The following is a 17,800-nucleotide window of genomic DNA, read 5'->3' as shown; positions in this document are numbered from 1 at the left end:
CCTCTGTTATTCTACTATTTGTTGCCTCCAGAGTGTTTTTAATTTCACTTATTGCATTATTCATTATATATTGACTCTTTTTTATTTCTTCTAGGTCCTTGTTAAACCTTTCTTGCATCTTCTCAATCCTTGTCTCCAGGCTATTTATCTGTGATTCCATTTTAGTTTCAAGATTTTGGATCAATTTCACTATCATTATTCGGAATTCTTTATCAGGTAGATTCCCTATCTCTTCCTCTTTTGTTTGGTTTGGTGGGCATTTATCCTGTTCCTTTATCTGCTGAGTATTCCTCTGTCTCTTCATCTTGTTTAAATTGCTAAGTTTGGGGTGTCCTTTCTGTATTCTGGCAGTTTGTGGAGTTCTCTTTATTGTGGTGTTTCCTCACTGTGTGTGGGTTTGTACAGGTGGCTTGTCAAGGTTTCCTGGTTAGGGAAGCTTGTGTCGGTGTTCTGGTGGGTGGAGCTGTATTTCTTCTCTCTGGAGTGCAATGAAATGTCCAGTAATGAGTTATGAGATGTCTATAGTTTTGGGGTGACTTTGGGCAGCCTGTATCTTGAAGCTCAGGGCTGTGTTCCTTTGTTGCTAGAGAATTTGCTTGGTATGTCTTGCCCTGGAACTTATTGGCCCTTGTGTGGTGCTTGGTTTCAGTGTCGGTATGGAGGCATTTGATGAGCTCCTGTCAATGAATGTTCCTTAGAGTCAGGAGTTCCCTGGAGTCAGGGTTTGGACTTAAGTCTCCTGCTTCCGATTATTGGTCTTATTTTTACAGTAGTTTCAAAACTTCTCCTTCTATACAGCACCATTAATAAAACGTCTACATTAAAGATGATAAGTTTCTCTACAGTGAGGGTCACTCAGAGAGGTTCACAGGGTTACATGGAGAAGAGAAGAGGGAGGAGGGAGTTAGAGGTGACCCAAATGAGATGAGGTGAATCAATAGTGGAGAGAGTGGGCTAGCCAGTAGTCACTTCCTTATGTGCACTCCACAACTGGACCACTCAGAGATGTTCACGGGGTTATACAGAGAAGAGAAGGAGGAAGGTAACAGAGGTGGCCAGAAGGGTAAAAGGGGGGAATGAAAAGGAGGGAGACAGATCCAGCCAGTAATCAGTACCCTAAGTGTTCTCCACCGTCTGGAACACACAGAAATTCACAGAGTTGGGTAGAGTAGAGAGGGGTTAGGGAGGAGACACAGGCGACCTGGTGGAGAAAAAGGAGGGTCCAAAGGGAGAGAGAGCAGTCAAGCCAGTAATCTCACTCCCTAGTGAAAAATGGGTCCTGAAGATTGGGTCCTTAAAGGTACAAAATTGGTAACAAATACATAATAGCAAAAATTAAAAATCTAGAGTAGAGTTTGGAATTTCAAAAATACGATGTTAAAGAAAAGAAGAAGGAAAAGAAAGAGAGAAAGAACGAACAAACAAAAACAAACAAGGTCGCGAAAATTATAAAGAAAGTACAGGTACAAAATTGATAACTAATACCAGAAAGCGAAAATTAAAAATCTAGAGTAGAGTTTGGAATTTCAAAAATACGATGTTGAAGAAAAGAAGAAGGAAAAGAAAGAGAGAAAAAACGAACAAACAAAAACAAACAAGGTCGCGAAAATTATAAAGAAAGTACAGGTTCAAAATTGATAACTAATACCAGAAAGGAAAAATTAAAAATCTAGAGTAGAGTTTGGAATTTCAAAAATACAATGTTAAAAAAAAAAAAAGAAGAAGAAGAAGAAGAAAAATAAAGAGAGAAAACAAACAAACAAATACGAACAATGTCACAAAAATTATAAAGAAAATACAGGTACAAAATTGATATCAAATACCAAAAAGCATAAATTAAAAATCTAGAGTAAAGTTTGGAATTTCAGATATACAATGTTCTATAAAAGAAGAAGAGAAAAAAACAGAGAAGACGAAAAAAAAAGAAAAAAAAAGTCACAGAAATTATATAAAAAAAAACTATAGGTACAAATTTGATAACATATACCAGAAAGAGAAAATTAAAAATCTAGAGTAGAGTTTGGAATTTCAAAAATACAATGTTAAAGAAAAGAAGAAAAAAACAAAAACAAACAAAAAAAAAAAGGTCAAAAAATTATAAAATATATATATATGAAGTTTGCTGAAGAAGAAAAAAATAGGGTCTTTTTTTTTTTTTTTTGCAAAGTAATAGGTTATAAAAGTGAAAATTAAAGGAATAGAGGACTTAAATTTTTTTTAATTAATTAAAAAAAAGAAAGAAAGAATGATCGTAAAAATAATAAAACTATATCTAGGACTTTTTTGGGTTTTTTTTTTGTGGGTGTTGTGGGTTCAGTTCATTTTTGGCTAGTTCCTTGGTCAGATTTATATTTCTCAAGATCTATAGGCCCCTTCCTATGTAGTCCGTAGTAACCACAGGGTTTTGATCTATTGCCTGTAGCTTCCAAGGCGTTTCCCTCTGTTATATCTTCTTCTGTTTGCTAGTCTCTTCAGTATCTGGTTTCCGCCCTGACTCAAAGGGCACGGTGGAGGACACTTTTTTTTTTTTTTTTTAGGCTTACTTGTTCAGTCGCGCTGTGGGGAGGGAGGAAGGGATGCTCCTTTCGAAGAGTTGGGTTGCTTTTCTGGGTGCCTGATGTCCTCTGCCGGCATTCAGAAGTTGTTTTGTGGAATTTACTCGACGTTTAAATGCTCTTTTGATGAATTTGTGGGGGAGAAAGTGTTCTCCCCGTCCTACTCCTCCGCCATCTTGGCTCCTCTATGTAGGGTTTTAAAATGATCTATCTGTCCCTCATAATGGCCATTGTAATTCCTCTGAGAGTTGACAGCAATCTGGTAGATCCCTGGCTACAGATGGAGTTTAGCCCACATTTCTATCCAGCTGTCTCTAGTCACAAATGGAGCATAATCCACATTTCTGTTTCATCATATTTTGGAACCCCCAACCTGATGGCTACTGAGCCCAGCTCTCAGGACACAAAACAAGCTTAGCAAGATTTTGCCACTTTTGAAAATATCTACAGCTTCTGGAATCACAGTTCTCAAATATAAAATAAGAAGGTATGTCAGAAAGTGGCACACTCAAGTTTTGGGTATAAAGAATCTCATTAGCAACTAGCCTTTATCTACACAATCAATACAAAACAAGACAAACATGTTCATATTAACATACAGGCAGTAACCAAGAGATGATTCTGCATCCTGGCTAAAGACAGACCTGTATGAAACACCAACAATTCCCCTGGAGGCTTGGAGAAAGGATTGAACCAGCAGACCCCAAGGACTGAGGCATTGAGGATTGATTCCAAACAAAATGGAGAACTGCAACTGCCACCAACAATTCCCAACATGGAATTTGGAGAAGAATTCCAAGCAAATGTGGAATTGCACACTAAACCTTCATCAGTTCCCAATGTGGAATCTGGAAACAGAATCAAGGGCTGGAGTTTTCCACTCAAAAATCTGAAAATTGTAGTCTGAAAGGCTAAGGGCTTGGCTCCAGGCAGAGTCATCTGCCAGCTCTATTGGCTCCAGGCAGAATCATTTACCAGCTCAAACTGACCTGCCTTATAAAGGAAAGCCAATTATACTGAAAGCATGAGAGCAAAGTGAATGGAGCTCAAACTGAGAGGAACTTACCAATGGCCCTTCGAAACGGTGAGAAAGACGGTGAACTTGAAAGCATTCACAGGGCACCATGCCTGTGTTTCCTACTGTCCCCAGATGCCATTGAAAGTTTGCTTCAGTCCCACTACTGCCATCAAATCTGTTAAAAAACAATGCCACCAAGTAAATGGGAGCATCTAATTGGCTTTATTCAATAATTCATGAATCAAACAGCACCTCATCTAGTACCTAGACAGATGCTCCAAGAAGTTGTACAAAATGGAAGTTTTTTGAATAGAAGGAGAGTGGAACAAGGACACTATTAGTGGGGAATAAAAAGAGAGAATAGTTTCAGACCAGCCCACTTTCTTGGGGGGAAAGGGCAAGAGTCTACCACGAAGGTTGCTTCTTCCTTTGGGGGATGGAGAGATCTCACATGACAGAGTACCCTGTTAGTGCTGAGAATAAAATTCCAGACTGCCCGATTAAGATTGCATTTCTTGACAAGGTTGGAACTGCAGTTAGGTCAAGTATTAAGTCTAGGTTTGATATCACAGGGCCTTAGCCTAGTGATGCCATTTAGGCCCTGTGGTTTTCTTCTTTAACAGGATAATCCCCACTTAAATTGTAAATGTCAAATGTCACTATTAAGCCAGGATTCACCAAATCTAGTTGATCTGATTTTGTGAAACGGTGAGCTACAAAATGGTAGCACATCTTAAATGGTTGAAAAAAATCAAAAGATGAATAATATTTTGTGGCACATGAAAATTACATGAAATTCAAATTTTAGTGCCCATAAATAAAGTTTTTGGCATACAGTACACTCATTCATTTATGTATTATCTCATGGCAGCTTTTGCACTATGACAGCAGGGCTGAGGAGTTTCATTGGGACCAGATGGCCCTCAAAGCCAAAATATTTACTATCTGGCCCTTTCCATAAAATGTTTGCTGACACTTGCATGAAGCTATTATTGCCTGTTGACACCTTAGTGAGTAGTAGTTTATCAGAGTATCTAGGGCAGCCTAAAAAAAAAACAGAACGACAAATGAACACATTTAGACAGAGGCAAAGAAGTATTGATACAAAAGTCCAAAGCACGATTCACCACACAGAAGACAGAGAAACAATTCTAGTCCATTTTACAGATGAGGAAAACTTGGGGCAAGAGGGATTGAGTGACTTGCCCAGAACCTCACAGCTGATAGATCTGATAGATCGCAGAGATGGAATTCACATTCATGTCAGTCTATCCCAGACAGACTAAGGTGTCAAGAGGAAGGAGGAGAATAGATTAGAAAGTTGGGAATTTCCAACGAGGCAGCTTTATACAAAAGGCATCTGAGAAAGCTGTTCAAGAGACACATATGTCCTTTGGGAATATATGTAATCTCTTTATCACCTTATCTACAAAATGGTGATGAGACTTACCTTGAAGGAGCAGCTAGTGTTCAATGAAGCAATATATAGTTTGCATCTCAGTGATGCCCAGTATTCTTTTCCTCCCTTCTCCATGCCTGACCCTTTTTCACATTTCCTTAACTGAGCCTCATCCTATGCCCTGTTCCCTTGAGATTACAGTTCATTTGAGAATAAACCCACAAATAGATACCATTTGTCTGAGCCTCAGGTTACCTCTGGTGATCTCATGGGCCAGATAAACCCAGTGTGAGCCTAAGACCTGGGTGTTAAGTTTCAAACGAAAAGATGCCGCCCCAAGCTCAGCTTCTCCTGTCAGAGACATAGCCTGAAGATTATCCACCATCTACCCTTCTGCTCAACAGGACGGAACTTGGCTTTATTTGAGGTTCATCCCAGGGGCTCAGCTCCTTCATCCCTATGCCCTCCCTTCATTGTCCTACTGACTCTCCTCTTTATCAGGATTCTCTACCACCCCCCATCCCATATCCCCGCAGAGGGATGGGGGGGTGATGGGGCCCAGGGATGCAGCAGTCAGGTACAGAAACAGTGCAGACAGTTAGATGGCGATGGCGGTGGGAAGGGCTTCATCAACACAGCTCCATCATAATTTTCAGGCTTTGCTGAAGCCCCTTCCCTGGCTAGCTTGGGTTTCCTCAACTATAAATTAAGAATCATGACCCTTGGCTCAATTATTCTGTATGATTTAGGAAGACCACAAGAGGCTCTATGTGTGGAAGTGCTAATTTAAATCATCAGGCAAATAATGTTGTGATCAAATAATGTTGTGATCAAATAATGTTGTGATAAAATAGATACTATCATACAAATGGGCACAGATACATACACACACTGAAATCCATCGAGTTGGGTAAGGCTGTGTGGCTTAAGCACCAAGTCCTTGATTTTGGAGGCTAAGACTTGGACCAAAGGGAGACAGTGAGGTGGGGTGGGAAGAGCAGTCTAGGGGGCTGAGAAACCAGGTCTCAGTCCCAGCTCAGCTCCAACCCAGCCTTCAGCCTTGAGAAAGTCACTCCTGCCTGGCTGGGCTTCCCCCAAGTGTAAAGGGCTCAACAATGCCTTCTTGTGAGGATGAGATGAAAGGTAATGTGTGTAGTACCATGTTCAGAACCACACGTGATGGGGCTTAATGAACAGCAGCTCTTTTTAGTTTCCTTTATTTCAATTCTTAAGATCACAGTGGAACATTTTGTCCCAATTCCAGTAATTAGAATCCCACTAACTCCAGTGGGTGTGACCCCAGGACTGTGGTTGTTGAGTCAGCTCAGATCTGCCAGGTGCGCCTCTGTGCTCCCAGAGAGGCTTCATGGGGCTCTCCTGCGCTGTGAATAATGACCTGTTGGGACACTGTGGACACAGTCGGTCCTTAAGGTGCAACAGATGGTTCTGAACAGGATGTTGATTTACCTACTCAGTGATTTCTTTATTTGGCCACGCTGTGCAGCCTGCATGCGGCTTCTTAGGTTTCCAATCAGGGATTGAACACTAGCCCACTGCAGAGAAAATACAGAGTCTTCCCCACTAGACCACCATGGAAGTTCCTCCATGACTTTTTAAAGCACTTAAAGACTAGCTGGATAAATGTGCCCACCGGAAAACCTGGCTCCCCCAGACTCCATGTGAGCCTGGGGGGAAATGAGCCCCAAGGTTTCTGGGTCCATAATCTCAGTCCTGAGGGGGAGGGGGGAGTGGACTGCACTCACCGCAAGCAGCACTCAGCCACATTAATAGTCACTGCTGACCGAGCACTTCCTGTGTGCCATGCCCTGTGTGTGGCTGAGGCAGGTACTCATGTACCCAGTCACTCTTCATCACACCCTGAAAGCTGTGTTCTTCCCGTTTTGCAGACGAGGACTTGGTGGTTGAGACTCTTGCCAGCCAGCTACTAATATCCAGGACCAGCCTTCAAATCCAGTCCTGTCTGCCTGCAGGACCACTGCTCATTCAGCTGCAGTGTCTCAAGGCAAAGGAGGACACTGGCCTCCTTGGGAGACCTTTGAAAGAAAGGTGTCTTGGGGACAGTCCCACAGTTGGAACCCTTTCCTCATGTTATAAAGAAAACGTGTTGTTGAACAGTAAGGAACCATGAGAGAGGATGGTGGCTTGCCAGATAGTGGTGGGGAGAGTACCACTCCTGCCATACAAGCCCACAGGTGATGCCTGCCTTTGTTCAGGAGAGCAGGGCATCTATAGGCCTTCTTGGATGACCCCTTGGACCCTGGGAAGGGGATGGACTTGCCAGAGGACATCCAGATGCTGAGAGATGGAACCAGAGCTGGTATAGGTCTCCTGACTCAGTGCCCCAGCCCACCTCCCCATCTCTCCATGGACCTGGGTCTGCCCCCAAAGCCGCTTGTAGTCAGCCAACTCCCTCTTCCATGGACAGTTCTTTTAAATACTTGCAGGCAACTTGAATTCCTCCCTGAAGGGAGTCAACAGAGAGTGGGGCTTGGGAGGACTGCTCCAAAGCCAGAAAGATCTGGATTCACATCCAGGTTCCATCACATCTTGGCTCAGGGACATTGGGCAGGTCACTTACCTCTTTGAGCCCTCGGATATGGTGTCTGCAAGAAGAGACTAAGAATAGCATTTGTCTCAGAGGGTCGTCCCAAGACAGAACTGTGCTGAGCTCACAGGAGCATCTCCGTTTGAACCATGAAGGAGATGAAGAAACAGAGGCCTCTAAAGTGGGCTTAGGAGTCAGGCCAGCTAGTCGGTGCCATTTGCTAGGGATGTGCTCTCAGGCAGGCCATTTCACATCTCAGCCTCAGTTATATGGCTCTCAGATCAGATCAGATCAGTTGCTCAGTCGTGTCCGACTCTTTGTGATCCCATGAATCGCAGCACGCCAGGCCTCCCTGTCCATCACCAACTCCCGGAGTTCACTCAGACTCACGTCCATCGAGTCAGTGATGCCATCCAGCCATCTCATCCTCTGTCATCCCCTTCTCCTCCTGCCCCCAATCTCTCCCAGCATCAGAGTCTTTTCCAATGAGTCAACTCGTCGCATGAGGTGGCCAAAGTACTGGAGTTTCAGCTTCAGCATCATTCCTTCCAAAGAAATCCCAGGGCTGATCTCCTTCAGAAAGGACTGGTTGGATATCCTTTCAGTCCAAGGGACTCTCAGGAGTCTTCTCCAACACCACAGTTCAAAAGCATCAATTCTTCGGCGCTCAGCCTTCTTCACAGTCCAACTCTCACATCCGTACATGACCACAGGAAAAACCATAGCCTTGACTAGACGAACCTTTGTTGGCAAAGTAATGTCTCTGCTTTTGAATATGCTATCTAGGTTGGTCATAACTTTCCTTCCAAGGAGTAAGCGTCTTTTAATTTCATGGCTGCAGTCACCATCTGTAGTGATTTTGGAGCCCAGAAAAATAAAGTCTGACACTGTTTCCACTGTTTCCCCATCTATTTCCCATGAAGTGATGGGACCAGATGCCATGATCTTCATTTTCTGAATGTTGAGCTTTAAGCCAACTTTTTCACTCTCCACTTTCACTTTCATCAAGAGGCTTTTGAGTTCCTCTTCACTTTCTGCCATAAGGGTGGCATCATCTGCATATCTGAGGTTATTGATATTTCTCCCAGCAATCTTGATTCCAGTTTGTGTTTCTTCCAGTCCAGCCTATCTCATGATGTACTCTGCATAGAAGTTAAATGGCTCTCAGCATCGGTGAAATGGCCCTCCTACTTTTGGAGGGCCTGCTCCCTTTCTCAGTTGGATGCCATGCAGACTGATAGCACATACAAAAGGCCCAGCAAGAGTTTACTAAGTGGTGGTTTCCTTCTTGCTCTGCGTTACTGAAAGGCATCATCAGCCTAGACACTGATATTTATCATCTGAACATCAACCAGACACTTGATTCTCATGATGAATGTGACCACAGCCAGCCACTCACCTCTCCTTGCCAAGCTCATCCTCATCTCTAACAGGGGCAGAATAATGCCAGCAACCCCTCTCTGCATCCTCATCATGTGGCTCTTGGTGGACTGAGCAACAGACTGCAGAGCTAGGAGTCCACCCTGGACTCACAGAGCGAAGCATGTAGTGACCCTGGAGATGCCAGGACGGTGGCCTAGAGCACTAACTCCGCTCTAACCATGCAGAGGGGTGGCTGAGGTCCCAGCACATAAGAGATGCTCTCAATGCTTCCATTCAACACAGGGAACTTCCCCCAGGGCCCGGCCTGAGCCAGGTGAGCAGGGCACCCTGGGGTCAGGAGCTGGAAGAGGGAAGAGAGCAAGCAGGTGACCAGATCCTGAATATATGATTCCAATCCGAGGAAGTCAGAGCAGGGACAGGGCCCAGGGCCTGGAATAGCAGAGAGCAGGGGTACCTAAGCCTTTGGAAAGGGATGAAGGGGCACTGAGGCTTATTGAGGGGCCAGTACAATTTGCCAGGTGCCCTGAGGGGGTAGGGATGGACGCTGTGATGGGAAGAGGCAGGGAGGAGTACTCCAGCAGAGCCTAGTTCTTCAGTTCTGCACCTTCAGTTCAGAATCATGCCAGCCATGGGTTCTTGTCCATGTCCAACTCAGCATTTCTTGCTCTCTGAGCAAGGAGAGACAAGAGTTCAAGTTGCAGATAAGAGTGTGGAGAAAACTCGGCACAAGTGGATGAACCAGTATGCATTTCCCTGTTTGTTTTCATGACAGATGCAGTCAGATTTCCAAAGTGGACAGTGAATGAAGTAGACAGAACTTTCCAGAGAGATTCTGTTCAGCTGTGGGTGTACCAGCCAGACTTCACTGGAGCCCAAAGGAGCGTGGTGGGCCTCAGCAGGAGGCTGATCACCCTGGTCAGGAGGGCAGGGCAAGGCATGGGCACATGGGCCCAGAGCAATGTGGAAGCTCAAGGGGTCTGGAGAGGCTTGGAGCTCCCCTGTCAGACTGTGGGCCAATGTGGAGTATCTGTCTGGGGCTGTAGAAACTAGTACACTCTGAGGATGATGAATTTCTGATAATCTGGTTGATGGAAATTAGTATCTAGAGTGCAATGTGACCTCATTTTCAGCCTAAGACACGTGGGTTGTTTAGCCTTATTTCAGCGTTGAGTCATTTGTGGGAGGCCAGAAGCCCCTCTCTCTCTCCCAGTGCCGGGTCTGTCTCTGACCTGCATCCCTAGGTGACAGCAGCCAGTGATACTTGGCAGCATCCACTGGCAGGGAGCACAGCAGGACCCATCTACCCACTGAGGTCTGGTGAATGGCAGCCACATGTGGACTGACTCGCCCACCTTCTTCCCGGCTACAGGCCCAGAAGCAAACAGTGACAGCATGCCACTCCCTGCCAACCTCCAAGGCTTTTGCTCTTCAGGCTCTCAGCCCCCCATGGATTTGTAACACCCTTCATGACTGAATGCAAGACAAAGCACCCCATGCCTAGTGTGTGGGCGGCACTCAGACCTGCCAACAGGAGCTCTGTGGCAAAGGGAAGCGGCAGGTTGTCTGTCTGCCCAAGTGGCCAAGGGAGAGGGATGGTTTTCAAGCAGCATTTAAAAGTTCTGTATGATAAGTAGCAATTGGACCACTGCAACTTTTTAATATATTTTATTTTATTATTTTATTTTTTTAACTTTACAATATTGTATTGGTTTTGCAATATATCAACATGAATCTGTGACAGGTATACACGTGTTCCCCATCCTGAACCCTCCTCCCTCCCCGTACCATCCCTCTGGGTCATCCCAGTGCACCAGCCCCTAGCATTCAGTATCGTGCATTGAACCTGGACTGGCGACTTGTTTCATATATGATATTTTACATGTTTCAATGCCATTCTCCCAAATCATCCCACCCTCTCCCTCTCCCACAGAGTCCACAAGACTGTTCTATACATCAGTGTCTCTTTTGCTGTCTCGTATACAGGGTTATTGTTACCATCCTTCTAAATTCCATATGCATGCGTTAGTATACTGTATTGGTGTTTTTCTTTCTGGCTGACTTCACTCTGTATAATAGGCTCCAGTTTCATCCACCTCATTAGAACTGATTCAAATGTATTCTTTTTAATGGCTATATTTTAAATTATAGTGTTTCCTGCTCATTTTCAAAGAATGTTTTAATATATATATTTAAGTTTCATTCATCTCTTTGTGGCTGTGCTGGGTCTTGTTGCTGAGCGGGCTTCCTCTGGTTGCAGTGAGTGGAGGCTCCTCTGTGTTGCGGCGCTCAGTCTTCTCATTGTGGTGGCTTCACGTGTTGTGGAGCGCGGGCTCTAGGGTGCGCCAGCTTCTGTAGCTACCAGGCTCTAGAGTTGTGGCACATGGGCTTAATCGCTCCATGGCATGTGGGATCTTCCTGGCCCTTGCGTCTCTTACACTGGCAGGCAGATTCTTTACCATTAGCACCACCTGGGAAGCCCTTGAAAAGAAACTTTTTAAAGATAATAATTACAATAAAAGTTCCCCATGATCCAATGAACGCAGTATTATCAATATTACAGTATACTTTTCTCCCTTCATACACAGTCATTTGAACTTTGCGTGTTTCCCACTTAACTTGGTGCCACATGTATTATCCCACTTCATGAAACCATACCGCCCTCTCATCAGCTGCCTAACATTCTTTCAAAGAAGGTCAAGTGTGCCTGATGGGGTTCCTGAAGTCAAATGGGACAAAGTGATTGTCCAGCTTTAGCTCGGTTCTGCTTTTCTGTGTATCAGTGAATATCTGTGCAAAAATCTTTGTCTGCATTTTGGAGTACTTTCTCAGGAGTATTATCACCTGGGCCAAAGCATATGGTCATTTTGAGGCCCAAGATATGTTTTGCCAAGCATCAGTCTAATCATCTGTGATGACTCCCACTGCCCATCCATGTAAAGGACACCTCTCCCCAGTCCTGGGCGCTTGGACTCTGATTTCCAATGTATTTGATGGACTCTGCAGCTTTGTGCCGTATTTTCCAAAGAGATGATAATTTGGTCCCAATTTTAGAAAGTCAATCAGTGAAATGAAAAACTCTGCAGTCCTCTAATATCACCTGGAGTTGTGGTCCTTTTGTTTAAAAAAATTAATTCTGCAACCATGTGCCACTGATCTATCGATTAAAAAGATCTACGTGACTGGAGTCTGAAAAGTTTACATAAGCCATCTTTACAAAAAGACTAAAAGTGTGTGCTTGAAAAACCATATGCTTGCATTGTAAATGCTTTTCAAGGCTATAAAAGTAAAGATTCTTGAAGAATAGCTACTCCATCTTGTACCAATAATGCATTCATCCCAAGATAAGAAAATTGCCTGGAAAATGCTCATGTTTATTGGACATAAGAAAGAAAAGCTTCTATAAATCCAAGAGAAAGTACCCTGATTGGTTGAGTTAATGATTTCCCCCTTGGGAGACTTGTCTTCCAGAATGGCTGCTCTTAAATTGCCTGGTTTCTGCCCCTTTCCAGCATCAACTCTGCTGGACATGTTTCTGCATGTGAGCTGAGAATCTCTGGGGATGAAAAGGGTGGGGAGTAAAAGTAGCCAAATTTGGCATGGGGCCCTGGTTTTTGAACACCATGTGGTTCACTTCGATGGCAGCACTGACAGTCCCGGAGAGTGTGGAGCCAGGGCGAAAGGGGGAGGACCCAAGCTTTAGAGAAGGGGTGCCCACATCAGCAAGTTCAGAGCCTTGTTGGAAAACTAAGGTGCTCCCAAGGGCATCAGAGGACCAGTGAATGGATTCCCTCCTAGCATGCAAACAGCCAGGGGCTGACCAGATTGGGGTGCAGTGCCAAGGGGGCCTGTGTCAGGCATGGGAGCAGAACAGACCTCACCCCCGGCTGAGGGCAGATCTGGATACACAGTGCATGGAATGAACCCCAAACCCAGCCCAGCAGAACAGCAGCAGCATCCTCAGTTCAGAGAAGCTGGAAGGAGCAGGAGAATCCAAGAATAAAGACAACAGGAAGAAAGGCTGACCAGAGCAACGGGCCAGGAAGATTCCCAGAACCCAGAACATGAGCACAGACACCTTCCATGAAGCAGCCATATCATTCATTCCCCAGATATGTAGTGAGAACCAGCCATGTTCCAGGAACTCCACCAACCACTGGAGATTTCAAATCTAAGCAAAGGAGGCAACCCGCTCTTGTGGAACTCGTGATGGTAGATGAAGATGGAGGTGAAGGGTGAGAGTTTCAGGTGGAAAACAATCACGGAAGTAAATGAATAGCTTAGTCTACTGTTCACAATCAGTCATGTGGCCAACCCCAAAATCACCGGGGAAGGGAAGTGTACTCCTTCCACCGGAGGAAGGTGTCAATGAAAATAGTCAATAAACAATCAATAATAAGGGTAGAAAAGAGTTTTATTTGAGTCAAACTGGTTTAAACCAGAAGCCAGCTTCCTAGATTACTCTGAGAAACTGCTCCAGAGAAGTAGAGTTTTCATCACAGTTTTGTATCTTGTCAGAACAAAGAATATTAAACAAGTCATGGTTACATTTCTTTAAGATTTCAAAAAAAAAAAAAAAAAAAAAAAGAACAGACCAACATGCACACAGCGAGGCAGTATGGCTTTGGCACCTGGGAAGGGAGTCTTATCGTCAAAGGAGTACCAGCATTCGTGTACCAGGTAGAGGGGCATTTAATCCTTATTTTTAACATGGACATTGTTTGCTTCTGGCCAGTGTGCCCTTTTCTTTCATGATTAAAGCAGATGTATACTGTGTGTTTGATAGGCCACAAACAGGCTATTTTAGTTAGCAGAAACTTCAAGTTACTTCACATGTAAACCAAAGTGACTTCCCTATATCTCAATATATGAAAAAATGTTTTATCAATCACATGGTCAGGAGGTATAATCTAATGCCTCACAACTGGAAGTGGCTCTGTCTCCACTAAGAGCTCTGGCCCTGCATCTGTAGTTCTTCTGGAATCAGAACCCACACAATGTGAAGAAAGAAAAGAATACTTGTTCTAAGCTCATTCGGTGTCAAGTCCTACTCTGCTGGGTCAGCTTTCAGGCAGCAAATAGATCTCCCTGTGGTCATCCTGCATAGGGAGCAGAAATCCCTTCTCAGGCCCCTCCCTGACTGTTGGAAGTCATGAATGTGGTGAGAGATGGAGTGGGAGTTTAATGCCCAATATGTTTTGGCTGAAGCTCCAATACTTTGGCCACCTGATGTGAAGATCTGACTCAGTGGAAAAGACCCTGATGCTGGGAAAGATTGAAGGCAGGAGGAGAAGGGAACGTCAGAGGATGAGGTGGTTGGATGGCATCACTGACTCAGTGGACATGAGTGTGAACAAGGCCTTCACTGGGAGATAATGATGTGCTGCAGTCCATGGGGTTGCAGAGAGTTGGACACAACTTAGCGACTAAACAGCAAATTGTTTTGGCTGGTCATTTCCAAGTCTGTCTCTGTATCCAGATCACTTTGGGGAGGAAGGTTGATTAAAATCACAGATTCCAGGGCTTCCTCCTCAAAACCTTCTACTGGGATCTCCCAAGGTGAGACCCAAAAGGCTGTCTTGAGAACTTTTACAGGTGATTCTCCTGAAGCCAGCCCCGACCCTGAATCTGTGTATAGACAAGAATTTGGGGAGTGCAGTGTGAGCTCCATATAGATGAGGTAAATTGCAAGCCCTGTGAATTGGGAAGGAGAGGGCACAGTCTAGATTGGAGCAATCATGGAGGAATCCCTGGAAGAATAATTGGATATATTGTGGTTAGGGAATGTTAACCACTGTAGATTAGAAGGTCATAAAGAGAGGTAAAGTAGGAAGTTGTTGTAGTGATTTGTAATGATGGTTGTAAAACTGGAGTGGACTAGGACATGGAAGCAACCTAGATGTCCATCGGCAGATGAATGGATAATAAAGCTGTGGTACATGTACACAATGGAATATTACTCAGCTGTTAAAAAGAACACATTTGAGTCAGTTCTAATGAGGTGGATGAAAATGGAGCCTATTATAAGAGTAAAGTAAGTCAGAAAGAAAAACACCAATACAGTATATTAATGCATATATATGGAATTTAGAAAGATGGTAACAATGACCCTATATGCAAGACAGCAAAAGAGACACAGATGTAAAGAACAGACTTCTGGACTCTGTGGGATAAGGTGAGGGTGGGATGATATGAGAGAATAACATTGAAACATGTATATTAGCTGTATGTGAAATAGACCACCAGTCTAAGTTCGATGCATGAAACAGGACACTCAAAGCTGGTGCACTGGGACAACCCAGAGGGATGGGATGGGGAGGGAGGTGAGAGGGGGGTTCAGGATGGGGGACACATGTATACCCTTGGCTGATTCATATCAATTTATGGCAAAAACCACCACAATATTGTAAAGTAATTAGCATCAATTAAGATAAATAAATTAATGTTTAAAAAGGAATTTAAACAAAACCTGGAGTGGAAAGAGTTTGATCTCAGGAGTCCTCTAAAATTCAGAAGCAGAAGGGCATTAGTAGCCCTGTAGATATATAGGGTAAAATGTTACAATGCTCTAAAATATTGCCTTCTAGATTTGAAGTCTTTGGATGTAAGTTTTAGGAAATAGGATATTATTTAGAGTAGTGCTTCTGGACTGAATCTAAGCTCGTGCTGCTCAATGCCTGACAGGTCAATAAATCAAGGGACAAGTTGTTGGGGCAAGGAATAGCGACTTTATCAGAAAGCCAGCAGACTGAGAAGATGGTCAAATGGTGTCCCAAACAAGTATTGTATCAGAGTTAGAATTCAGGCTGCTCTTATACTAAAAGGAGAGGGGGGTATGGTTGGTTGTTGCAAACATCTTGGTGTTAGAATCCTTTGTTCTTGCAACTATGCAGGTAGGTCAGGTCATGAGGCTTCTACAGACCTCCAATAAGACAAATGTTATTCTCTGTTCTGTAATTTCTTATCTCTATATAAATGGAAAACTTTTATACTCTTAAAGATTAGAGCATTGAGAATAGGTTATCATGTATATTTCAGGGAATTAGCAACATTCTTGTAGCCAAAAAATAGAATACAAAGGTTAAAATAAAAGAAACAGATCTAATAGAAAGTCAGGTTTATTCTTCCCTATTGTACTTCTCAAGTCACCTATGGTGAAGGATTGGCTTTTTTCCCAATCATCATGAACCTTAATTCTTTAAAAACAATGAGACAAATTTCTAGAAAAATGAAATAAATAGCAAAGACATTCAAAATGTAAGCCAATTTTTAAGTATTATTGGATTTGATAAGCATAAAATCACCCTGTCAAATTGCTATAAAGTTTTTTAAAATGTTACCCTGGATTTCTATGGCAGACCTATAACAAGTAACTCCAAGGCCACACCCCTCTATAGACCACAGTAAGTAGCATTGTCCCAGAATCTGTTGTTTCCTTTGCCCTCCACAAAATCAGAAATGGTTTAGGCTTGGGATTCTCAGATGGCGCAGTGGTAAAGAATCTGCCTGGCAAAGCAGGAGACCGTAGAGATGTAGGTTTGATTCCTGGGTCAGGAAGATCCCCTGGAGTAGGAAATGGCAACCCACTCCAGTATTCTTGCCTGAGAAATCCCCTGGACAGGGGAGCCTGGCGGGCTACAGTCCATGGGATTGCAAAGAATTGGACACAAATGAGCATGCACATGCAACATGCAGATCTTTTTAATTTAATCTGATCATAAGCATCTTTATATGATCCTTACTTACCTCATGGTACTGGTTCTCCTGACTGACAATAATAGGCCAGGGAAGAGGGTATGATAGAAGCCCCTGATTTTGTCAAGGAGCTATTGGGCAGGAAACTATCTGCAGTTGCCTGGATGCTTCCAGAATAAGGCCTGAAAGTGTCCACCCACATGCCTGACTTTGAAATCCCCCAGGTGACGATGTGAGGATTTTCTCAGACCAAGGATTTGGTAATCAAGATGGTAACTTGGGATGAAATTAAACCCCTTCTATCATCAGGAAATTAAAGAGAACTTCACAGGCAGGACAAAATTTGAGGACAAATTACTGGTTGTCTCATTTGACATTTATTGAGACATCTTGGGGGACTAAAAAGGTTGCAAATACATGAGGGTTTCCAAAATTGGACTCACATGCAAGTGCAGTTTCATCATCATACACACTCGTCCACAGACACTCAGGCTGAAGTGTGTATGTATGTGTGTACACACAAATGCACACACACGCACGCACACACACACACAGCAGCTACATCTAGGATTCTTCACATTTTAGTGTCTGGCAGTTTAGCTTCCCTGCATTGCTGCTGCTGCTACTAAGTCACTTTAGTTGTGTCTGACTCTGTGCGACCCCATAGACGGCAGCCCACCAGGCTCCCCCGTCTCTGAGATTCTCCAGGCAAGAACACTGGAGTGGGTTGTCATTTCCTTCTCCAATGCATGAATGTGAAAAGTGAAAGTGAAGTTGCTCAGTCGTGTCCAACTCTTAGCGACCTCATGGACTACAGCCTACCAGGCTCCTCCGTCCATGGGATTTTCCAGGAAAGAGTACTGGAGTGGGATGCCATTGCCTTCTCCATTCCCTGCATTAGGCAGCCAAATTAGAATGTGTGAGTGTGTGTGTGTCTGTGTGTGAGTGTGTGTGTTTTGATTTTCATATACCTAATCATTCACTCATTTCTTAGATATTTATTGAATACCAGTTATGCACCAGGCCCTGCAGAGTGATGTACAAGTTATGCTCCGGTACATGAATAGATGGTACATGAGTCAATAATTCTCAGTGGGGAAGGCCAGGCAGGAGTTGGGTAGAGGTAGGGCGCATCACCAAAACGAGACCCAGACAACCTCCTTTACAAAGTCACATGCGATTTGGGA

The 17,800-nt window shown here is 43.8% G+C and overlaps 1 protein-coding gene and 1 long non-coding RNA gene across 4 annotated transcripts in view; one reads left to right on the top strand and one right to left on the bottom strand.

The window, feature by feature from the left end:
- Positions 1 to 5,210, bottom strand: part of LOC133249614 (uncharacterized) — a 76,621-nt gene extending 71,411 nt beyond the window's left edge. The window contains exons 1-2 of one of the 2 annotated variants that reach the window (XR_009737033.1): positions 5,024 to 5,210; positions 3,622 to 3,748 (exon numbers count right to left, since the gene is read on the bottom strand). This is a non-coding gene — a long non-coding RNA (uncharacterized LOC133249614). The remainder of the gene's footprint in view (positions 1 to 3,621; positions 3,749 to 5,023) is intronic. The other variant, XR_009737035.1, reaches the window with a different exon arrangement.
- Positions 1 to 17,800, top strand: part of CLSTN2 (calsyntenin 2) — a 753,689-nt gene that overhangs the window by 593,650 nt on the left and 142,239 nt on the right. The gene's annotated exons all lie outside the window — the stretch shown is intronic.

The sequence above is a fragment of the Bos javanicus genome, chromosome 1, assembly GCF_032452875.1.
Source record: "Bos javanicus breed banteng chromosome 1, ARS-OSU_banteng_1.0, whole genome shotgun sequence".
NCBI classification, from domain to species: Eukaryota; Metazoa; Chordata; class Mammalia; order Artiodactyla; family Bovidae; genus Bos; species Bos javanicus.
Note: the sequence above shows the minus strand (reverse complement) of the source record. Positions and strands in the feature narration are given on the sequence as shown.